Source organism: Rhinoderma darwinii (genome assembly GCF_050947455.1).
Source record: "Rhinoderma darwinii isolate aRhiDar2 chromosome 5 unlocalized genomic scaffold, aRhiDar2.hap1 SUPER_5_unloc_48, whole genome shotgun sequence".
NCBI classification, from domain to species: domain Eukaryota; kingdom Metazoa; phylum Chordata; class Amphibia; order Anura; family Rhinodermatidae; genus Rhinoderma; species Rhinoderma darwinii.
In genome coordinates, this window is record NW_027461807.1 from 573634 (window position 1) to 598860 (window position 25227).

The window sequence follows — 25227 nt, forward strand, 5'->3', positions numbered from 1 at the left end:
CTCGTATTCCACAATACTTCTTTCACACAAGTCAGAAAAATCCACAACACTCTATCCTTTTCACTACCCAAACTACACAAACCAAACAAGACAATTTCATACGTCAAAACCTTCAAACCAGTCAATTCTTCACACAACCCACTCAACTTTTTCCAAACATCCTTTGCATGCTTACACGACCAAAACACATGACTCACATCCTCATCATCCCCACAACCTTCTCTCGGACACCTTTCAGATGCAACCAAACCTCTTCTTTTCTGAACACTCCTTACAGGCAACACTCCATGTACCGACATCCATAACAAATCTTTCTGCTTATTTGACACATCATACGTAACAATCTTCTTCCACACAGACTTAGACTCCTTCGAATTCAAACCATTTACAGAACACATCACATTATTCATACACATACTTCTCACAACATTCTTTTCACTCAGAAATCTCTCCATTCTTACATCCTCTAGCTGGAATTTTTTGATAAATTTTTCTACATACAAATACCACCCTGTGCACTGAAAAGCAATTGGTTTACATAAATTCCGTTTTTCCCACCTTAAACGCTGAATCACCGTTCCAGCTAAATACTTCGACATTCTAGAAGCCTTGGATTCTTTAAATAAAAGCTCAACAAAAAAACGTACACAATTAATTCCAATGAAAATCTCCAAATTTGGGAAATCCAAGCCTCCATTACGTCTGCTTTTCATTAGAATTTCTCTCCTTGCCTTCTCAATCCCGCTCCCCCATAAAAAAAGGAACAAAACTCTATTCACTTTTTTTAACATAGCAACAGCAGGAGGAAAAACCAAAGCAACATATAAAATCATAGGTAGAATAATGCTTTTGACAATTAAAACCTTCCCCGAAAAAGAAAGATCCCTCATTCTCCACATTTCCAACTTTCTCACAATCCTACCACCTAACTCATCCCAACTTTCTCTCCCTTTCAACTCATCATCAAACACAATACCCAAAATTTTCACACCATTCACCTGTTCCATATCAGGATCACTCACCCGTTCATTACTGAAGAAAAATTTAAATTTGCTCTTACCCCAATTTATTTTAAAAGCAGACGCAATACAAAACATATTTACAATCAACTTCACTCTGGACATATCATACACTGAATCACACAATACACAAATATCATCCATATATCCCAAAGCTTTCACACGCTTTCCATCACACCCGGGCACCACCAAACCTTTCACAACCTTATCATTTCTAATCATTTGCAACAATGGTTCAATCGCACAAATAAAAAGGATGGGAGACAACGGACAACCCTGTCGCACACCAGACATAATACTAAATGATTCTGAAAAAAACCCATTCACCTGCACACAACTCTTTGCATTCGCGTATAATTTCTTCAACAAACTCACAAACTGAACCGGAAAACCCATTCTCTCTAACACTTTGAACAAAAACACATGCGCCACACGATCAAACGCTTTCTCAAAATCTAACGCACACACAATCACCTTCTTATTCCGACCCTTACAATCCTCAAGCATGTCCCGCACCAACGCCACATTCTCATGCAATTTCCTTTTCGGTACCGCACATACCTGATCCTCATCAATCACACACCCAATAACATTCCTCATACGATTCGCAATCAGCTTGGCAAAAATTTTATAATCCGTATTAAGCAAAGTAATTGGTCGCCAGTTTTCTAACCGTCTCTTATCTCCTTTTTTATGCAACAAAACTACCATACCCTTCTTCATCACATCACACATATTCATCCCAGAAAACAACACTCTCATAACATCTATAACATCCTTCCCAATTATATCCCAATATTTCCCATAGAACTCAGCTGGTATTCCATCGATCCCTGGAGACTTATTTTTAGCCATACTTCCCACCACATCCTTTACTTCACCATCCATAATCTCACCAAGCAAAGACTCATATTCACTTTCAGGAACAAAATTACCCACAATATCCAAAAACTCCTCATCATCACCCAGATCACACTTCTTCAAATCATACAGTTGTTTATAAAAATCAGACACCACATCAATCACATCCTTACCAAACACCTCTTTATCATCCTTATCCAATAACACATTCATTCCACTTTTCCCACCACACATTTTTTTAAAGAAAAATCTAGTGCACTTCTCGTGATTATCTCTAACCTCCACCTTAGATCTAAATATTATTTCTTTCCCTTTCTCTCGGAACCACTCCTTAATATCTTTTTTTGTTTTTTCCAAATCGTGTCTTACATCCATACCCAAATTTTTACATTGTTGAAGGAACGTCATCCGCATATTAAAGCGTGAATATTCTAATCTTTTCCTTCTCGCTCTTCTATACCCTATCTGTCTAAAGAAACCACCAATCTTTTTTTTCACCCATACCCACCATTCACACACATTAGAGAAAGAACTTTTCTTCCTAACCCAAAACCCATATTTTTTCCCAAACCTAGTTTTCACCCTTTCATCACTCAGAAAACTAACATTCATCTTCCATACCCCTCTACCATAAAAGAAATTATTTATAACAAAAACCCCCAACAAACACTCGTGATCTGAAAACCACACTCTCTCCTGCGCATAATCTACACATTTCATTGCTGAAATAGAAAAAAAGAAAAAGTCCAGACGAGAATCTGTTCTTCCGTCATCGGCATGGTAAGTAAATGGACCTGGTTTCCTGGTGACAGCGTCCTGCAAAGCAAAGTCCTGCAAAATTTTATTCCACAAAACTCCAGTGACATCCACATTAGACTCTGTGGACCCAGCTCGGGCCTGCTTCTCCAGGATACAGTTAATGTCACCAACAATAATTACAGGAACTTTACCATGAAGAAAAAATTTTAAAGAATCAAAAAGTGCCAACCTATCAGTTTTCACAGCATGGCCATAGATATTAATTAGCCTAAACTGCCACCCCTTATAGGATAGTAACACACAGACACATCTTCCTTCCTGTATAATTTGAGTCTGTTTGATGACAAACTCATTATTTTTAAAAAGAATACCAATTCCATCATTCCTATTTGTGGAAGAAAAAGACCAAATTGCTTCCCCAAACTTCCATTCTTCTTTCCTAGGCATTTTTGACAAACCACATTCTTGTACGCAAACAATGTCACTGCCCTTAGAGGCCAAAAAGTCCAGGACTGCAGCACGCTTGTGAGCAGAGGAGAACACCCGTACATTTTGTGAGACAATTTTTAATCTCAAAGACATGCGGGCATAGTATTGTTAGTGCAATGGAAAACCATGGAAAAAACCAGAACATATCACGTCCCAGGGAAATACATCGCTCTTTCCAAATTTGCCACATTGACTTCACTGAGGAAACCTTCCCCAGGAGAGCTGGGTACTTCTGAGGCCACCTCAGATGACTTAGGGCTAGAACTGGAGTCACTATCCAGCAAAGAAAAAGGATTTGCATGAGCAGAATCTTCCAATAAGCCTATCTTAAGTCTCTTCACCGCCTTTCCAGACTTCCCCCTTTTTGAGACAACTTTATGGAAGATTTCCGCACTAGTGGCACTAGGCATCCTGGCCTCCTTCTCGTCCTCCTCCGATATTGACCACTCCACTTTTGCTGAATCGTCCATTTTTGACTCTGGGCTAGAAAAGGACAAAATTTGCATACTTGCACCGTTATCAGGGTATGCACACCCACTAGGTGGCGCTGTGTCTTTACCTTCCATAGGTATAACCCCAGGTGTCTCATCAACAGTTGGCTCTGCAGGAGGGACCACACCCAACTCCATGCTGTCAGTATGTGAGGTTAGAACCTCTCCTAATCCAGCTTTCCCAGGGTCCTGAGAAGCAGCCACAGAAACATTGCCAGCTGGCTCTGAAATTACCTCAGAAGAGGCAGCAAGGGAACTTGTTGTTCTCACCTGTCTGCCCCATGTTCTTCTCTCTTGTCCTAAGAAAGGAAACACCTTTGGACATTTCCTACAGGTATGACCAGGCAAACCACAAATATCACACCTGGATGGGGAAATACATGCACTAGCCTCATGTCCTGTTTCCTTGCAATTTCTGCAAACTTTGCCTTTGCATGCATCTTTGGTATGCCCGTAGGAAAAACATGATCTACAAAAGCATGGCATATCTTGGTAGTACAGATATCCCTTATTCCCACCAATGGAAAAATTAGCAGGAGGATTCATCACTCCTCCAATACAGCTGGAGTCAGGTTTCAGCCTGACCCAGTACTTGATATCACCATTAAAGACTCCCCATAGGTTCTTCTGCTCCACACCACCTCTAACATGGGTACAGTAATGAGCTAAAAAAGCCCTGACCAGCCTTCTATCCAAAAATGGGTTATACATATGAATTGTTATACATTTCTCCACTGTAGAAAAAAGAGGTTGCACTTCAATGGATGTTAATGCCTCATGCATGTGTTTTTCCTTTAGCAACTGAAAAACGTTTAAACAGTAGGCGGCCTCAAAAAAGGATACATCATATGTAGCAATATTGCTGAAAGCTTGGATACAGAATACCTCTACCAACTTAACTCCAGCCAGGTCCAGAAGGATGTTCTCAATGATATGTCCAGTATCAACTTCGTCTCTCCTCTGCTCATTCACCACGAAACGGATAGTGTTACGCACAGCTGCCATCTTGAAATGGAATGCCCAACGGCACGATGATCGCTCCCAAAAACGTCGGATAGGACTCCACGAAAGACCGAACCCCCGGCCCAGACCAGGCAATAAACCTGATCTGAGCCAAAAGGCCGAGAAACGATAACCCGAGCGGCCCTTGCCTTGCCCGAGCCTGTCCCATACTGCTGTTCACCCCTTGCAGCGATTGATTCAGCCTACTCCTAGGCAATTCCATGGGGCCCTGCAGGCTCACACACATTTACAGCTACTAAGCGGGAGGGAGGTGAATAAAGGCCGGAGAGGAAGCTACACAGGATTTGCTTCTTTTGCTTGCACCACAATGCAGTGCTGAAAGAGGAGGAATCTACATAAAAACGCCTTCCTGGCAACGCCCAAATGCCCTCCTGCCATGCAGATAAACACTGGCAGCGGCAGCAAGTGCATGCCCACAGCCACCCCTTGTTCCTTCACACCTTGTATCAGCTTTAATCCAGTCCAGTGCTGCCTGCTGAGCAGCACTGACCAACACTGCCTGGGCCCAGGCTTTTATCTATCTCTGAGGCCCCATTATGATGTCAGAAAGCTGGCTCTGGAATCCTGAGGGCTCCACTATGACACGTGCAAAGTTCCGTCTGAACTTTATATAAGACGGTGAGGCTCAGTCAGTCACTCAGTGTTGCCTGAGAGGGCAACACTGCAACAGCCGGCCGCCAGGCTGTCTTTTTTTTGCACATTTATTTGCCTCCAGGAGGCCACAAGAGGGAGACAAGGGACTGCAAAATGGAAAATAAGCATCCACCAACTTTACAGACAACTTCTCCTTGCTCCTACAACCTCCATCCTTGCACAGTTTGTTATTCTTCCAGGTAACAAAGTAACAAATCCAAATTGCTGCTCTCTTTGTAGGCAAGCAAGGGTTTGTTGCAACTGCAATTCTTACTTCTTCTTGAAATGTAGGGACGACAGTACATTCCATCACATCCATCTAGTGTACACAGGTAGGTCCATTGTGGCGGGTAGGCGGCTGGCTGCTTTAATGGCTGTTTGCTGTTCCCCTACTCCACTCCACTCCACTATTTGACTGTGGTGCTGCATCAATCAGTGGCTGGCTCAGGTGCAGCTCTTTAACTTACCTAGGAGGGAGGGCGGAGAGAAGACAAGGAAGGTGAATGAGCTGTTCCAATGTGAAATGCCGGAAACACAGAAACACAGAAGACACACACACACACACACACACACACAACAAGAGGTGGCAATGTATTCATTAATTGCATTTAATAAATGAGCTCATTATCACACATGACTGTACAAATGCATTGTCCAACAGGTGTTGAAATAATGGGATTAAAAGGGGAGATCCCATCAGAAAGACAAAAACAATAGCAAACACAAATAGCACTTTTGGAATCTGATTTTAGTCAACACATAAGGGAAGGGTGCACCGGTCCTGGAAATACTGCAATACCAGGTCAATGCGTGGAGTGGACAGAGCAAGCTCTATTTCCATCTCCCTGTTCTAAAAATCCATTTAATATATGGTCCCCAGATAGGGGACGTATCAGATATTAAACTGATAAGAACAGATTTTTTTTTTTTTTTTTTTTTTTTTTTTTGATTGAAAATTGCTTTATTGACAATCAATCGTCATCATACAAACATTACTGCGACGCAGCGCAAGCCATGAAGCAGCAAATAATAAATAATAACAGTCGTCAAACATAACATGACAGTATAATACACAGTACAGGCTAGCCTATGCTATACATTACACCACATGCTACACTAACATTCTTGCATTCACTAACGCCAAACAACAAAGCATTACAGACAAGTGATGGGATAGGGGAGTGGGTAGGAGGGGATAGGGAAGGGGGAAATCACAGGCCCGAAGCTTTATTGAAAGACAACACACAAGAAGGGAGAGTGGGGGGAAGGGGAGTATCAGTCCTCTTCCTCATCGACGTCCGGGCTGTCCCAGGTGGAATAGTCTCTGAGCAGGCTGTGGATCAGCCTGCGGCAGTCCTGGACGGACACACTCTCTCTCCGCAAAATCAGACGATTCCTGGCGAACCATATAGCGTCCTTAAAACAGTTCATAAGGCGCCAGGCTTCCTGGATTGCTCCATCCGTGGTATTCCCAGGAAATAGTCCATAAAGTACCGAGCGGTACGACAGTCTGTTCCTGGGAACTGAGTCCTTGAGTTCGTGTTCCAAGGCTTTCAACAGACCCTGTGCAAAGGGGCACTGCCAGAAAATGTGCAAAGATGTTTCCTCCGTGAAGGGGCACCTGGGGCAGTACCGGGTCTTGCACAGGTTGCGGGCATGCATGAATGACCTAAGAGGCAGTCCTCCCTGGATGGCCATCCATGAAATGTCCTTGTGCCCGTTGGTCAACCTGCCAGATGACACGTTAGTCCAAACAGTCTCCAACGTGTCGGCATGAAGCCCTGGAACAAACTCCAGTGAGTCCTTTGCTCTGATGTGCTTGTGGATCGTCTTAGGTTTCCACAAGTCGGGCTTAAGACCCTCCAGTTGATGCTCCCTCACAAACCGGACGACATCTCCGTAGAACCAGGGAGCGTGCCAGTTGTAAGGGAAGGAGCTGTCCCACTTGTCCCAGCCAAAACCTCGCCAGAGGGGAAGGAGGAAGTAGCGGGACATGGCCTTGCCCGCAGAGCCGTTTGCTGTCCTCAGAGTCCTACGAACACAGTCACATACAAAAGCGATCCGCAGCAGAGTGGGAATGTCGGGTATACCCTTCCCACCTTTGCGGGGCTCCTTGTACATAACAGTCCGCTTTACTCTGTCCATTTTCGAGCCCCAGATGAAGCGAAACACAGTCCTGGTAATGGCCCTCGAGACGGTGGCAAGAGGGGGCCATGCCTGTGCAGTGTATTGTAGCACAGGCAAGACTTCGTTACGCAGGACCATTGCTTTGCCCTCAATAGTGAGTTGTCTGAGGCTCCACAGTCCGATCCTTTGGTTGACTTTGGCCAAGCGTTCTTCCCACGACTTTAGGGCTGCACCTTCCTTACCGAACCAGACTCCCAGAATTTTGATGAAGTCCGGCTTGATAGTAAACGGGAAGGAGGCAGGAGAAGGCAGGTACCACTTTCCGAAGAGCATGGCTTCCGACTTCCCGCAGTTGACTTTTGCCCCTGAAGCGCGTCCGAACTCCTCACAGGTCTGGACGAGTGCAGTCACCGAACTCTGGTCAGCGCAGAAGACGGTCACGTCGTCCATGTACAGCGAGCATTTGACCTCGAAGTGTCCTGGACCTGGTGCGGTGATCCCTCTGATCTCTCCATTCTGCCGGATAGCCTCTGCGAAGAGCTCTATAACACAAACAAAAAGGAGAGGTGAAAGAGGACAGCCTTGTCTAACCCCCGACGATACAGGAAAGGGGTCAGTCTTCCAGCCGTTCACCAGCACCGAGCTGTAAATGTCGCAATACATCAGGTTAACATACAAACAGAACAACCTGCCAAGCCGCAGCCTACGCAGAGCCTTACCCATGAATTCGTGAGAGACCCGGTCAAAAGCCTTCTCCTGATCCAGACTGACCAGGGCCGCGTGTGTACGGCGGCTTTGCATGTAATGCACCGTGTCCCTCACCAGGGCAAGACTGTCGGCCACCCTACGGCCAGGAATGCCGCAGGTTTGGTCCGATCCGATGATCTGTCCGATGACAACCTTCAGTCTGTTGGTCAATACTTTGGCGAGGATCTTGTAGTCCACGTTCAGGAGAGAGATGGGACGCCAGTTTTTCAGGTCACATCTCTCCCCCTTCCGCTTATACAAGATCGTGATCATGCCTTCTCTCAAGGACGGTGGCATTCTACCCTCCACCACCATCTCCTCATAGAGCTCCAGCAGGTCCGGACAGATCAAGTCCCCCAGCGCTACATAGAGCTCTGCTGGGAGACCATCACTGCCCGGGGTCCTGCCGGGTCTGAAGGATTTAGCGGCAGAGAGCAGTTCCTCCACCGTCAGGGGTACATCCATAGCCTCCGTACCTGCAGGGTCAAGATGATTAGTGATACCTGACAGGAATTTATCGGCGGCTTCGGGGTCAGTGGTTTTCCGGGAGTAGAGGCTTCGGTAGTAGTCTGTGACGACTCCCATCACCTCCTTCTTCCCAGAATGCATGTTTCCGGTCTCATCTCGGAGTTCCTTCAGGGGCGTGTGGCCGGCATGGAGTTTCCTGAAAAAGAACGAGTTACATTTCTCACCCTTCTCCAGGTTCTCCACCTTGGAACGAAAGACAATTCGCTTGGATTCCTCCTCAAAGTGCCTTTTCAGGCCCTTTTTGGCTTCCTCCAGCTCCTTCCTGACATCCCAGCCGCATTGAAGGAGGTCTTGCAGGGATCGCAGCTGACGCTGCATCTCTCTGAAGTCTCTCTTCCTCTCACACGCCTGTTGGCGACTTTTTGCCTGAAAGAAACAACGAAATTCAACTTTAACATATTCCCACCAGTCACAGGTTTTGTCAAAGAAAACTTTATCATTCCTCCAAACAATATAGGCGTCTCTAAGCTCCGCCAGTACCTCCTCTCTTTCCAGCAGGGCACAGTTCAGCTTCCAGGAGCCAGGGCCGGGAGGAAAACCGTGGCCGATGGCACCCTGGAAGAGAATGGCCCTGTGGTCAGAGAAGAAGCAGGGGATCATGGAGTGCCCATGCTGCTTGACTGCCCGGGAGGTGAACACAAAGTCAATCCGAGAACGAAGTGAGCCGTCGGGTCGGCTCCATGAATAGTTCACAGAGCCGATCCCCATGGAGCCCACAACGTCCTGCAAGGATGCTTCGGTTACCATCTCGATAAGCAGTTTGGAACTGACATCCAGCTTGATTGAAGTGCCGGAACTTCGTCCATCCTCTTCGATGGGGCAGTTGAAGTCCCCGGCCATCACCACTGCCCTAGTGGTGGCGAGCTGGGTCCGCAGGGTCTGGAATAGTTCCAGGCGCTCAGCCTTCATAGGGGGAGCGTACACGTTGATGAGCCTAATCGGCTCTCCCGCCCAGGAACCGTCTACGACCAACAAGCGGCCGCAGACGAGCTCCTGGACAGAGTCAACAGTAAATACGCTTCCCCTAATCAGGATGGCAACCCCTGCAGACTTACAGTCGCCCCCACCAGACCAGTAGGACGGGCCATGGGTCCACTGCCTGGCCAGATGATGGTATGACCTGGAAGAGGGGAGAGTACATTCCTGCAGCATAAATACATCACTCGACTGCTTGGAAAGAAAAGTTAGCACCATCTGACATCTAGTCCTATCTCTAACACTCCTCACATTGAGGCCAAAGATGTTAAGTTTAGCAGCCATGGGGGAGAATAAAGAAGGTTAGTGCAAACGATACACCTTAGTTACCAGTCCGGTCGGGCGGATCCTCCTCGCCTGGCGGGTCCGAAAGATCCAGCAGGCCCTCTGACAAAAATTGTTCCAGGATTGTAGCCACCTGGATGTCTGTTGTGAAGTCGATGACCTCAGGTTCAGACACGAGTTCCTCCACCATCTGCTCCATTTCCTCCTGCTGCGCAAGGGAATCTTCGCAGATTTCCACGACTTGTCTCTTTGAGGACTCAGCAGCTGGGCTGTCCCTCACCTTTCTCTTCCTCTGGATGGCACCTGAGGAGACAAGAGGGGGAAAATCCTCCAGGGAGAGGACTCCAGCAGCTGGAGGGGAAGATGTTAGTGCTGCTGGAGCTGGGGAGAAGGGAGGCTGGGTTGGGAGAGGTGCAGGTGACAGGACCACTGAGATGGGTGGGTAGGAGAAGGTGAGAGCCTCAGTGGGGGTGACAGGGGTTGGGGACGGGGGGGTGGGGAGGGCCGGGCGAGGGAGGGTGGGAAGGGTAGGGCGAGGGAGGGCCGGGAGAGGGGGGGGAGGGACTGTCGTCTTCTTACCATCCTTCTTTTTCCCGGTCTTCTGTGCCGCTGGAGCTCTGGCTGGGGCGGGGTTCCCTCTGGCTGGAGCTTTCGCTGCTACAGTTGCCCAGGATCGATCCCTCTTCGGGCAGTCCTTGTAAGAGTGGGCTGCTTGTCCGCAGAGGTTGCACATTGTCCGTTTCGGGCAGTCTTTGGTCTCGTGTCCTGTTACCCGGCAGTTCTTGCAGGCGTCCTCCTTGCAGTCCTTCACCGAATGACCCTTCTTGCTGCATCTCCTGCAGATCTGCGGCATGTCCGGGTAGTAGATGAGGCCGTAGGAGTTGCCCAGCGAGAATGACTGGGGCAGGTGCTGGAGGCCGTCTTCCGCGCTCGAATCCTTGTTCAGTCGGACGATTACCGACCACTTGCCAGTCCAGAAGCCGAGTCCGTTCAGGATGTGGGTGGGTTCCCTCACCACTGTGCAGAACCGCTTCAGGAGCGTGGTGATGTCTTTGCCGGGGGTGTGTGGGTTCCGCATTGAGACCGTCACCCGCCTTTCCTCTCTTTGGACAGGGCAGTTGCCCACAAAGCGAGAGAAAGGGGATTCAGGCCTCGCCGCTTTCACCATCTCCCAGTACCTTCTGCAGATGTTGATCGAAGCGAAGGTCACGAAGAACATCCCGGTCATGAAGGCCTGGATGCTGATGGTCTCCGGCTTAGCGAAGCCCTGGTCCAGGAGCATCTTCTGGCAGAACACTTCTTCCGTCATGTCCGGCACTCTCCCGTCCACCTCCTTCAGCTTCAGGGCCACCGTCTGCTTCATCCAGGGCTCCAGGGTTGGAGCAGCCTGGTTCGGCTTCCTGGTGGCCTGTTCGCCTGAGGAGGCTTCAGGAGGAGATGTCCTGGCCTGGGCCGGCTCACCTGGTCCATCAGCCTTCTTCTTCTGGGTGGCAGGGTTGCTGGTTGAGGCCATGGCTTCTTCCAGCTGTTCCTGTCGCTTGGGGAGGATCTTCGATAGCTCTTTCCCGAAGGGGGCGGAGCTATGCAAATCTTCTCCTTGCTGGCCGAGGTTCTTCCACGAAATTTCTTCCGCAGCGGTTCCTCGTCGAGCTTCTTCTGCGGCCGAGCTTCTTCAAAGATCCCCTTCAGCAGCGGCTCTTCTCCGAAGGTCTCTGTCGCAGTTCTCCTTCTTCTTCCCGGCAGCGATCTCCCGGAGCTTCTTCCCCGATGGCGGCTTCTCCCTTCTGGATCGTCGTCTTCGCTGGTTCTTCTCCGCAGTTCGTCGCCGGCTTCGTCTGGAACGCTCTTGGATCGCTAAGCTAGTGTTTATAGCCCCCAGTGGTTCTCCGAGCTATCTATCCTTACAAGGACTGATAAGAACAGATACTACACTTGATCTTAGCCAAAAGGCCGAGAAGCGATAACCCGAGCGGCCCTTGCCTTGCCCGAGCCTGTCCCATACTGCTGTTCACCCCTTGCAGCGATTGATTCAGCCTACTCCTAGGCAATTCCATGGGGCCCTGCAGGCTCACACACATTTACAGCTACTAAGCGGGAGGGAGGTGAATAAAGGCCGGAGAGGAAGCTACACAGGATTTGCTTCTTTTGCTTGCACCACAATGCAGTGCTGAAAGAGGAGGAATCTACATAAAAACGCCTTCCTGGCAACGCCCAAATGCCCTCCTGCCATGCAGATAAACACTGGCAGCGGCAGCAAGTGCATGCCCACAGCCACCCCTTGTTCCTTCACACCTTGTATCAGCTTTAATCCAGTCCAGTGCTGCCTGCTGAGCAGCACTGACCAACACTGCCTGGGCCCAGGCTTTTATCTATCTCTGAGGCCCCATTATGATGTCAGAAAGCTGGCTCTGGAATCCTGAGGGCTCCACTATGACACGTGCAAAGTTCCGTCTGAACTTTATATAAGACGGTGAGGCTCAGTCAGTCACTCAGTGTTGCCTGAGAGGGCAACACTGCAACAGCCGGCCGCCAGGCTGTCTTTTTTTTGCACATTTATTTGCCTCCAGGAGGCCACAAGAGGGAGACAAGGGACTGCAAAATGGAAAATAAGCATCCACCAACTTTACAGACAACTTCTCCTTGCTCCTACAACCTCCATCCTTGCACAGTTTGTTATTCTTCCAGGTAACAAAGTAACAAATCCAAATTGCTGCTCTCTTTGTAGGCAAGCAAGGGTTTGTTGCAACTGCAATTCTTACTTCTTCTTGAAATGTAGGGACGACAGTACATTCCATCACATCCATCTAGTGTACACAGGTAGGTCCATTGTGGCGGGTAGGCGGCTGGCTGCTTTAATGGCTGTTTGCTGTTCCCCTACTCCACTCCACTCCACTATTTGACTGTGGTGCTGCATCAATCAGTGGCTGGCTCAGGTGCAGCTCTTTAACTTACCTAGGAGGGAGGGCGGAGAGAAGACAAGGAAGGTGAATGAGCTGTTCCAATGTGAAATGCCGGAAACACAGAAACACAGAAGACACACACACACACACACACACACACAACAAGAGGTGGCAATGTATTCATTAATTGCATTTAATAAATGAGCTCATTATCACACATGACTGTACAAATGCATTGTCCAACAGGTGTTGAAATAATGGGATTAAAAGGGGAGATCCCATCAGAAAGACAAAAACAATAGCAAACACAAATAGCACTTTTGGAATCTGATTTTAGTCAACACATAAGGGAAGGGTGCACCGGTCCTGGAAATACTGCAATACCAGGTCAATGCGTGGAGTGGACAGAGCAAGCTCTATTTCCATCTCCCTGTTCTAAAAATCCATTTAATATATGGTCCCCAGATAGGGGACGTATCAGATATTAAACTGATAAGAACAGATTTTTTTTTTTTTTTTTTTTAAAACCATTCAGTTTAACTTAAAGCAACAGTACACAAACCATTTTGCATTTTAAGGCATAAGTTGCCTTAGTCGTACATCATCATGGCTATTTTATTCCAAACAATAATAATCAAGACACAGAAAGGATCGTGAAGAACAAAAATAAAACAGGAATAAATCTTATCAATTAGCTATATTTCACCAACCTTCTCCACTTCTTAAATTTCCATATCCCCTCTGCGTCTATACCACCACCGCACTGACTATCCCAACGATAGACTACGTATAGTCTTGACAAAACCATCCTCACACACTCACCAATGGGTACCCACTTATGTTTGAAAACACCTAAATTACGTACATCCCATAAGCTTTCCATTATACACGCCATAATCAACCATAAGATCCTATCACTTACTCTGTTACAAGCCCCTATAGCAAACATCGCAACCTTCCAATCCACAAACTTCACCCCAGCTAACTCCTTACAGACGCCACCCATCCTCCTCCATACCTCATACGAATAATTGCAGTCCCAAAAAAGATGCCTAACAGTCTCCCGTGAATTACACCCACCCCTTGGACATACCTCAAATCTAACTAGCATTCTCCTCCTCTGCACATCTCTAACAGGCAATATATCATGCAACGCCATCCACACTATGTCCTTTTGTCTATTGGACATACCTCTCACGCCTAACTTCTTCCAAGTATCCACAACATCCTCTCCTCGCAAACCCACAATGTTACACACAACCTCATTCACACACAATCTTTTTAGCACAGCCTTCTTATCCAGAAACCCACCCATAGGCACTGCAATCAAATCATATTTCCTAATGAACCTTTCAATCACAACATACCATACCGGACATACATAAGCAACAGGCACAGTAGCATCTCTCTTAAACCAATTTAACCCATAAAGCATCCAACCGGCCATATACCTTACCATATACGCACTCTTATTTCCTTTCCCCAAGAGCCCCACCACTATTTTAATATAATTTAACCCAAGAAAGACCTCCACATTCGGAAAACCCAAACCTCCATTCTCACAAGACTTATAAACATACTCACGCTTCAACTTTTCCATTTGACTTCCCCACAGAAAGGTAAACACCATTTTCTCTGACTTTTTGATTTTCCTACTAGCGGAGGGAAAAATACTAGCCACAAAAACCAAAATAGGCAAAATCACTGTCTTAATTATCAACACCTTCCCTGATAAAGTCAGGTCTCTAAGTCTCCAAAAATTCAATTTCTTCTCAATCCTCTTGCCACATTCATCCCAACTCTCATTCCCTCTCAAGTCCTCATTAAACTGTATCCCCAACACTTTTACTGCACCCACTTCATTCCTCACTCCCTCCATACTTACCCTCCTATCCCCAAAGCACTTAAAGACACACTTATCCCAATTCACCTTAAAAGCTGATGCCCCACAAAAAAAATCCAACCATAATTTTGCTCTATTCAACCCAGCCATACAATCACTCATAACCACAACATCATCCATATAACCCAGAATTTTAACGTATTTACCTCCACTTCCTGGGATCAAAAAACCTTTCACCACTTTATCTTTTCTTACCAAACACATCAAACTTTCGATCACACAAATAAACAAAACTGGGGACATAGGACACCCCTGTCTTACCCCAGATCTCACACATACTTTTGAACTTAAATTACCATTCACCAACACTTCACTTGACACATCCCTGTACAAACACTTCACACCTTCCAAAAACCTCACTGGGAAGCCCATCCTAACAAGTACAGCAAACATAAACACATGCGACACTCTATCAAACGCCTTTTCGAAATCTAACGCAAGCATCATACACTTCTGTTTCCTACTCATACAGTCACCAATCAAATCTCTCAGCAAAACCAAATTATCAGACATACTCCTACCTGGCACAGCACAGACTTGGTCTTCACCCACAACCTTTCCTACCACCTCACGCATACGATTAGCCAAAATTTTACTAAAACATTTATAATCCACATTCAGCAGTGAAATCGGTCTCCAATTACCCAAACACTTCTTATCCCCTTTCTTATAAATCAAAACAATCACACCCTCTTTCATAGACTCACACAAAACCCCCTTATCCCATATAAACTTACATACTTCCACCAAATCCAACCCTATTATCTCCCAGGCCTTCACATAAAATTCCACAGGAATACCATCTTTACCAGGTGTTTTATTTTTCCCTGCACTCATTATCACTTTCTTTACTTCTTCAGACGTTACATCCTCATTCAACCCCACACAATCCTCCTCTCTAAGAACATTTTCCAAACCATTCAAAACCTCATCCATCAACCCGATATCAATCCACTTTTTGCCATATAGTTCTGAATAAAACGATTCCACCACTTTTAACACATCCATACCCACTATACGCTCCCCCTTCGCATTAACAATTTCATCCATATCATCTTTCTTACCACACATTTTCTTGAAAAAAAACCTTGTGCATTTTTCATTTTTATCTAAGTACTCCACTTTAGACCTGAAAATAATCTCCTTTCCCTTTCTTTCCAAAACTTGCTTTAACTCGTTCCTTGCCTCCTCTAGCAAATCACTCATATCAATTCCCTTCTCACCCATCTTCCGCAACCATTCTATCCTAATATTCAGTTCCTTATACTGGTTACGTTTCCTAGCAGCCTGCTTATATCCCCATCTCACAAAAAATATTTTAATCTGCCCTTTCATCCAATCCCACCATTTAAGCACATCCACAAAACTATCTTTTTCTCCCTTCCACACATCATACTTTCGTTTGAACTCATCCATCACTTCAACATCCTCCAATAATCTAGTATTCAACTTCCACACCCCTTTCCCAAAACAAAGTTTACTACTTACCTCCACCCATACCCGTAAACATACATGGTCTGAAAAAGGTACCTCATTCTGAACCATCTTATTACACACTAAACCCTTAGATATGCAAATACGATCAATTCTTGACTCAATACCCCCTCTATCTGATTTATATGTTGGCGGTGGTGGTTTACCCAATGACAATTCGGCTGCATCTATAAAAGAAAAATCAGATATAAGTTGGTTAAGCTTTTTCCCAGTTACATCCAGACCATCCCCATCAAAAGAACAATTAAAGTCTCCCAAAAAAAAGGTAGGAATCCTTCCAGGTAAGAACAAACTTAGCTTTTCCAACAACGCCAGCCTTTTTGCTCTATCTATAGGACAATAAGTATTCACCACCCTAACCCTAACTCCCCTGCAACATACCACTGCAATTACACATCTACCTGTTTCCACCACTGTATAACTCTCCAGATCCATACCCATATTTCCTAATAGGATCCCCACCCCATCATTCTTATTGGAAGTAGATCCTGACCAGACATACTGCCCATATGGCCAATCCCCCTCCCCCAGTGACTCAGATATACCACACTCTTGCAGGCATATAATCTCTGCCCCAAGATTCCTAACATAGTCCAGCACAACAGCACGTCTAGGCTTTGATGTAATTTGCCTGACATTCAAGGATAAGACATTAAGTGTAATTTTGGGGTCCATATTTTGATCTTTTTCCGTAGATATCCACCAATACCCCACTGTTTAATCAGCCTACACCTCCTGGTGGCTGACAACCGGACACAAAGATAGCTTTGTCCACGTCTTCTCCTAAAAAAGGAAAGTCCTCAGGAAAATGAGAAATGGGGTAGACTCCCCTATCCGGGCTCACTCCATCTTCACTCAGAGGAGACAACATGGTGCGAAGTCTCTTAGAAGATGAACCTCCTTCCTCCTCCTCAGAAGGCCTCACAAGTGCAGTTGAAAAGTCCCCTTGACCACCTTCACCTTGTTGGTCCACCAGAATTCCTTCCCAGGAAAAGACAGGTGATTTGGATAAAGAACCATCCACCTCCCCATCACCTCTTAACCCAGTCAGGTCATCAGAGGGGTGAGGCAGGTCTTTCTCAACAGGTGCTACCTCCATTTCATCAGCCAGCGTATTTCCAGACCGATTTAACTCAGGGAGAGTCCCATCAGACACCTGGGCAGGCACTGACTCCTCAGTTCCCGGGGCAGCTGGGCCCTGAATCACATTAGACCTCATACTGCCAGGTTCACCTGCAACTACTTCCGCCAGAGTCCTAACCCTTCTGTTTTTAGCACGCTCTGGACAGTCTTTAAAGGCATGACCCACAATGCTGCACATGTTACACACAATTGGGTTTTTGCAATCCTTGGCCAGGTGACCGTCCTGATTACATTTGTTACATGTAACACCTTCTTGCGTACAATCTTCATGAACATGGCCATATCTTTTACATTTCCTGCAAAACACAGGAGGCTGGGGAAAAAATAAGTAGCCTTTGTCCCGGCCGATGGCAAAATTCCTAGGAGGGTATTTCACACCCAGAGGCCCTGAAGGATCCTCCTCAAATCTCACAAAGAATTTATGCTTCCCTGTCCAGAGGGATTCAGCATTTAACACCTGGTGAGAATAGCTGACGTAAGAGCAGTACTTCTTTAAGAAGGAAGTAATATCATCCACCATCACATAAGGATTGTACATCAAAACAACCAGTGGAACATCGTTGTTATATAAAACGGTGAAGATAAGTCCATCCAACCCAGGGTTTTGCAAGTTAGCATTAATTGCGGCATACAAGTTGTAACAAGCATTCAAACTTTTAAGAACCAAAGTGAAGCGATTACCTCTGGGATCTTGAAGACAAAGGATGTCGTTCCTACTCACGTTGAGGGTCTTGAAAATGACTTCATTCACCAGGTGTTTCAATGAAAAAAGGTCCTTCTTGTTCAAGGGTACGTCAATGCCAAATCCATTCTTGATCCGGGTTTCCCCGATCCCAGCGTATCGAAGCCTAGCTCCCATGATCGCTCGACAGTTGATCACCCAGCCTACCCCCTTATAGCAGCAGTTGGCTTAAGCCACCGAAGTGGCGATGCCAAAAGGCCAAGGGCATGACATGCTGACCTCCTCTTGACACGGGATCGTGCCAAAAGGCCGAGAAGCGATAACCCGAGCGGCCCTTGCCTTGCCCGAGCCTGTCCCATACTGCTGTTCACCCCTTGCAGCGATTGATTCAGCCTACTCCTAGGCAATTCCATGGGGCCCTGCAGGCTCACACACATTTACAGCTACTAAGCGGGAGGGAGGTGAATAAAGGCCGGAGAGGAAGCTACACAGGATTTGCTTCTTTTGCTTGCACCACAATGCAGTGCTGAAAGAGGAGGAATCTACATAAAAACGCCTTCCTGGCAACGCCCAAATGCCCTCCTGCCATGCAGATAAACACTGGCAGCGGCAGCAAGTGCATGCCCACAGCCACCCCTTGTTCCTTCACACCTTGTATCAGCTTTAATCCAGTCCAGTGCTGCCTGCTGAGCAGCACTGACCAACACTGCCTGGGCCCAGGCTTTTATCTATCTCTGAGGCCCCATTATGATGTCAGAAAGCTGGCTCTGGAATCCTGAGGGCTCCACTATGACACGTGCAAAGTTCCGTCTGAACTTTATATAAGACGGTGAGGCTCAGTCAGTCACTCAGTGTTGCCTGAGAGGGCAACACTGCAACAGCCGGCCGCCAGGCTGTCTTTTTTTTGCACATTTATTTGCCTCCAGGAGGCCACAAGAGGGAGACAAGGGACTGCAAAATGGAAAATAAGCATCCACCAACTTTACAGACAACTTCTCCTTGCTCCTACAACCTCCATCCTTGCACAGTTTGTTATTCTTCCAGGTAACAAAGTAACAAATCCAAATTGCTGCTCTCTTTGTAGGCAAGCAAGGGTTTGTTGCAACTGCAATTCTTACTTCTTCTTGAAATGTAGGGACGACAGTACATTCCATCACATCCATCTAGTGTACACAGGTAGGTCCATTGTGGCGGGTAGGCGGCTGGCTGCTTTAATGGCTGTTTGCTGTTCCCCTACTCCACTCCACTCCACTATTTGACTGTGGTGCTGCATCAATCAGTGGCTGGCTCAGGTGCAGCTCTTTAACTTACCTAGGAGGGAGGGCGGAGAGAAGACAAGGAAGGTGAATGAGCTGTTCCAATGTGAAATGCCGGAAACACAGAAACACAGAAGACACACACACACACACACACACACACAACAAGAGGTGGCAATGTATTCATTAATTGCATTTAATAAATGAGCTCATTATCACACATGACTGTACAAATGCATTGTCCAACAGGTGTTGAAATAATGGGATTAAAAGGGGAGATCCCATCAGAAAGACAAAAACAATAGCAAACACAAATAGCACTTTTGGAATCTGATTTTAGTCAACACATAAGGGAAGGGTGCACCGGTCCTGGAAATACTGCAATACCAGGTCAATGCGTGGAGTGGACAGAGCAAGCTCTATTTCCATCTCCCTGTTCTAAAAATCCATTTAATATATGGTCCCCAGATAGGGGACGTATCAGATATTAAACTGATAAGAACAGATTTTTTTTTTTTTTTTTTTCATTCAGATCACGTCTTAAAAATCATAAAATTCAAAATAAAAAAGACTTAGATCATCACAATGAAAACTGAAAACGTATAATTAACTTTTGTTTTCCTCTTTCCTTTTTTCCTTTTAAGAAATCAAAAAAACATTCCTTTTTTAACAGCAATAGTTCCTAACATATCCACTAAATGTTCCTGCAAATCATTACCATCCCATTCACAGTTTACAATGCACGCTAACCACGTTGGCACACCATACCGTTCAAGAAACCCTGGTAAATTTTCTCTTACACAGAGCCGCACCCTTCTCCGCATTTTTTCAAAATTAATTTTACTACGTAACTGCTCTACTTCTTCCAGTAACCTGTCTCTTTCTGCTCTTTCCTCTTCTGAAATGACACTTTTTTTCTTTCTCTCTGCTTTTTTCCTTTTTTTCTCATCACTTTGCCCACTTCCTTCCAATTTCTGAAGCTTTCCTTCTTCCAAACTAACTTCCGCTTCCTTTCTTTTGACTATCTTCTTATTTTCCTCTTGTACCTCACGTTTGCTTTTCTTTGGGCATGATTTGAATATGTGCCCCTCCTCTCCACACATATTACATACTTTCCCTTTCTGACATTCATTATACTTATGCCCCTCTTGCAGACATTTTGTACACATTACTTTCTCACACGTTTCTCTCTCATGACCATAATCTTTACAATTCAAACAAAACATATCCATTCCCAAAAAAAATAAATTTCCACATGCACTTCCAATCTTAAACCGCGCTGGAGGAAACAATAGGTTTCTAGATTCACCAATTCTCACAAATTTACAAAGAAATTTCCATTTCCCAGTCCAAAATCCAAAGGGGTTAAACACTTTCCCCTTTCCCACCACCTCCTCACAAAACTTAGTGAGAAATGACTTAATGTCCTCTTCCTCCACGTAAGGCGAAAACATCTTTACGACCACCAACTTCTTGTTTGGCACAAAATGTGGTGTTACCTTCACACCCACAAGTCTTGGGTCCCTTTTACCTTCCTTCAAGCGTTCCAAAAAATCTGAATAAATTTCTTCTGTAGCGAAGGTAACGTCAAAGCACCCTCTCCTCGGATAGTCCATCACCGCCAAAATGCACGATCTCTCCAGCTGAAAGAAATCCAACAAAAGGACCTTCGTGATGTACTCCAAATCCTTCCTTTGCCTCTCAGATTCCTCCACGAAAAACCGGACCGCATTCCTGGTTCGCATATGTTCGGGAATTTCCTCCATCCTGCTCCAAAAGAATTCCAGCAATCTCCAAAGAAATACCTTCAGTACCGGAGTACCAGGCAGGTGATCGCTCCCCGTTGCCCTGGACTAATCCTCCTCCCCAATAGCAGCAGAGGGGTGAAGTCTCTCCTAAGAGAAACGATCCCCCCAGGCCAAGGAAAAGGGTACCAGGGCACCTCCTGACCAAGAAACAAGGCAATACCCTAAAGTACTACACTTGATCTTAGCCAAAAGGCCGAGAAGCGATAACCCGAGCGGCCCTTGCCTTGCCCGAGCCTGTCCCATACTGCTGTTCACCCCTTGCAGCGATTGATTCAGCCTACTCCTAGGCAATTCCATGGGGCCCTGCAGGCTCACACACATTTACAGCTACTAAGCGGGAGGGAGGTGAATAAAGGCCGGAGAGGAAGCTACACAGGATTTGCTTCTTTTGCTTGCACCACAATGCAGTGCTGAAAGAGGAGGAATCTACATAAAAACGCCTTCCTGGCAACGCCCAAATGCCCTCCTGCCATGCAGATAAACACTGGCAGCGGCAGCAAGTGCATGCCCACAGCCACCCCTTGTTCCTTCACACCTTGTATCAGCTTTAATCCAGTCCAGTGCTGCCTGCTGAGCAGCACTGACCAACACTGCCTGGGCCCAGGCTTTTATCTATCTCTGAGGCCCCATTATGATGTCAGAAAGCTGGCTCTGGAATCCTGAGGGCTCCACTATGACACGTGCAAAGTTCCGTCTGAACTTTATATAAGACGGTGAGGCTCAGTCAGTCACTCAGTGTTGCCTGAGAGGGCAACACTGCAACAGCCGGCCGCCAGGCTGTCTTTTTTTTGCACATTTATTTGCCTCCAGGAGGCCACAAGAGGGAGACAAGGGACTGCAAAATGGAAAATAAGCATCCACCAACTTTACAGACAACTTCTCCTTGCTCCTACAACCTCCATCCTTGCACAGTTTGTTATTCTTCCAGGTAACAAAGTAACAAATCCAAATTGCTGCTCTCTTTGTAGGCAAGCAAGGGTTTGTTGCAACTGCAATTCTTACTTCTTCTTGAAATGTAGGGACGACAGTACATTCCATCACATCCATCTAGTGTACACAGGTAGGTCCATTGTGGCGGGTAGGCGGCTGGCTGCTTTAATGGCTGTTTGCTGTTCCCCTACTCCACTCCACTCCACTATTTGACTGTGGTGCTGCATCAATCAGTGGCTGGCTCAGGTGCAGCTCTTTAACTTACCTAGGAGGGAGGGCGGAGAGAAGACAAGGAAGGTGAATGAGCTGTTCCAATGTGAAATGCCGGAAACACAGAAACACAGAAGACACACACACACACACACACACACACAACAAGAGGTGGCAATGTATTCATTAATTGCATTTAATAAATGAGCTCATTATCACACATGACTGTACAAATGCATTGTCCAACAGGTGTTGAAATAATGGGATTAAAAGGGGAGATCCCATCAGAAAGACAAAAACAATAGCAAACACAAATAGCACTTTTGGAATCTGATTTTAGTCAACACATAAGGGAAGGGTGCACCGGTCCTGGAAATACTGCAATACCAGGTCAATGCGTGGAGTGGACAGAGCAAGCTCTATTTCCATCTCCCTGTTCTAAAAATCCATTTAATATATGGTCCCCAGATAGGGGACGTATCAGATATTAAACTGATAAGAACAGATACTACACTTGATCTTAGCCAAAAGGCCGAGAAGCGATAACCCGAGCGGCCCTTGCCTTGCCCGAGCCTGTCCCATACTGCTGTTCACCCCTTGCAGCGATTGATTCAGCCTACTCCTAGGCAATTCCATGGGGCCCTGCAGGCTCACACACATTTACAGCTACTAAGCGGGAGGGAGGTGAATAAAGGCCGGAGAGGAAGCTACACAGGATTTGCTTCTTTTGCTTGCACCACAATGCAGTGCTGAAAGAGGAGGAATCTACATAAAAACGCCTTCCTGGCAACGCCCAAATGCCCTCCTGCCATGCAGATAAACACTGGCAGCGGCAGCAAGTGCATGCCCACAGCCACCCCTTGTTCCTTCACACCTTGTATCAGCTTTAATCCAGTCCAGTGCTGCCTGCTGAGCAGCACTGACCAACACTGCCTGGGCCCAGGCTTTTATCTATCTCTGAGGCCCCATTATGATGTCAGAAAGCTGGCTCTGGAATCCTGAGGGCTCCACTATGACACGTGCAAAGTTCCGTCTGAACTTTATATAAGACGGTGAGGCTCAGTCAGTCACTCAGTGTTGCCTGAGAGGGCAACACTGCAACAGCCGGCCGCCAGGCTGTCTTTTTTTTGCACATTTATTTGCCTCCAGGAGGCCACAAGAGGGAGACAAGGGACTGCAAAATGGAAAATAAGCATCCACCAACTTTACAGACAACTTCTCCTTGCTCCTACAACCTCCATCCTTGCACAGTTTGTTATTCTTCCAGGTAACAAAGTAACAAATCCAAATTGCTGCTCTCTTTGTAGGCAAGCAAGGGTTTGTTGCAACTGCAATTCTTACTTCTTCTTGAAATGTAGGGACGACAGTACATTCCATCACATCCATCTAGTGTACACAGGTAGGTCCATTGTGGCGGGTAGGCGGCTGGCTGCTTTAATGGCTGTTTGCTGTTCCCCTACTCCACTCCACTCCACTATTTGACTGTGGTGCTGCATCAATCAGTGGCTGGCTCAGGTGCAGCTCTTTAACTTACCTAGGAGGGAGGGCGGAGAGAAGACAAGGAAGGTGAATGAGCTGTTCCAATGTGAAATGCCGGAAACACAGAAACACAGAAGACACACACACACACACACACACACACAACAAGAGGTGGCAATGTATTCATTAATTGCATTTAATAAATGAGCTCATTATCACACATGACTGTACAAATGCATTGTCCAACAGGTGTTGAAATAATGGGATTAAAAGGGGAGATCCCATCAGAAAGACAAAAACAATAGCAAACACAAATAGCACTTTTGGAATCTGATTTTAGTCAACACATAAGGGAAGGGTGCACCGGTCCTGGAAATACTGCAATACCAGGTCAATGCGTGGAGTGGACAGAGCAAGCTCTATTTCCATCTCCCTGTTCTAAAAATCCATTTAATATATGGTCCCCAGATAGGGGACGTATCAGATATTAAACTGATAAGAACAGATTTTTTTTTTTTTTTTTTTTTTTTTTTTATTAAACCATTCAGGTTTTTTTGAATAAAACCGAGAACTGTAGTTGTTCAAACCACCTCTCTATTTTTCAAAAAATCTCATCACTCTGGTTCATTATTTTATTTTTCCATCAAATACAAGATAAATCAAACAAATTCCTCAAACTAAATACCTCCATTTTAACATTCGCCATATCCCTTCCGCATCCATACCTCTTTCTAGATCCCATTTATAATAAAAATACAATTTAGCCAATACCATACTAACCACATCCTCCATCTCAAATACTTCTCTTTTATACACATTCAAATTCCTCGTATTCCACAATACTTCTTTCACACAAGTCAGAAAAATCCACAACACTCTATCCTTTTCACTACCCAAACTACACAAACCAAACAAGACAATTTCATACGTCAAAACCTTCAAACCAGTCAATTCTTCACACAACCCACTCAACTTTTTCCAAACATCCTTTGCATGCTTACACGACCAAAACACATGACTCACATCCTCATCATCCCCACAACCTTCTCTCGGACACCTTTCAGATGCAACCAAACCTCTTCTTTTCTGAACACTCCTTACAGGCAACACTCCATGTACCGACATCCATAACAAATCTTTCTGCTTATTTGACACATCATACGTAACAATCTTCTTCCACACAGACTTAGACTCCATCGAATTCAAACCATTTACAGAACACATCACATTATTCATACACATACTTCTCACAACATTCTTTTCACTCAAAAATCTCTCCATTCTTACATCCTCTAGCTGGAACTTTTTGATAAATTTTTCTACATACAAATACCACCCCGTGCACTGAAAAGCAATTGGTTTACATAAATTCCGTTTTTCCCACCTTAAACGCTGAATCACCGTTCCAGCTAAATACTTCGACATTCTAGAAGCCTTGGATTCTTTAAATAAAAGCTCAACAAAAAAACGTACACAATTAATTCC

General features: G+C 45.8%; 3 non-coding genes and 4 pseudogenes across 3 annotated transcripts; all 7 read right to left on the minus strand.

Annotated features, from left to right (window-relative positions):
* Nucleotides 1-6040: 6040 nt before the first annotated feature.
* Nucleotides 6041-6236, minus strand: LOC142695680 (U2 spliceosomal RNA). Its single transcript, XR_012863756.1, has one exon. It is a non-coding gene; the product is annotated as a U2 spliceosomal RNA (small nuclear RNA).
* A 5561-nt stretch (nt 6237-11797) lies between these two features.
* LOC142695724 (U2 spliceosomal RNA) lies at nt 11798-11899 on the minus strand (annotated as a pseudogene).
* Nucleotides 11900-13187: 1288 nt separating this feature from the next.
* LOC142695669 (U2 spliceosomal RNA) lies at nt 13188-13368 on the minus strand (annotated as a pseudogene).
* Nucleotides 13369-19668: 6300 nt separating this feature from the next.
* Nucleotides 19669-19866, minus strand: LOC142695661 (U2 spliceosomal RNA). Its single transcript, XR_012863745.1, has one exon. It is a non-coding gene; the product is annotated as a U2 spliceosomal RNA (small nuclear RNA).
* Nucleotides 19867-21217: 1351 nt separating this feature from the next.
* On the minus strand, nt 21218-21328 carry LOC142695731 (U2 spliceosomal RNA; annotated as a pseudogene).
* A 1288-nt stretch (nt 21329-22616) lies between these two features.
* LOC142695774 (U2 spliceosomal RNA) lies at nt 22617-22807 on the minus strand. Its single transcript, XR_012863802.1, has one exon. It is a non-coding gene; the product is annotated as a U2 spliceosomal RNA (small nuclear RNA).
* Nucleotides 22808-24095: 1288 nt separating this feature from the next.
* On the minus strand, nt 24096-24311 carry LOC142695701 (U2 spliceosomal RNA; annotated as a pseudogene).
* Nucleotides 24312-25227: the final 916 nt, after the last annotated feature.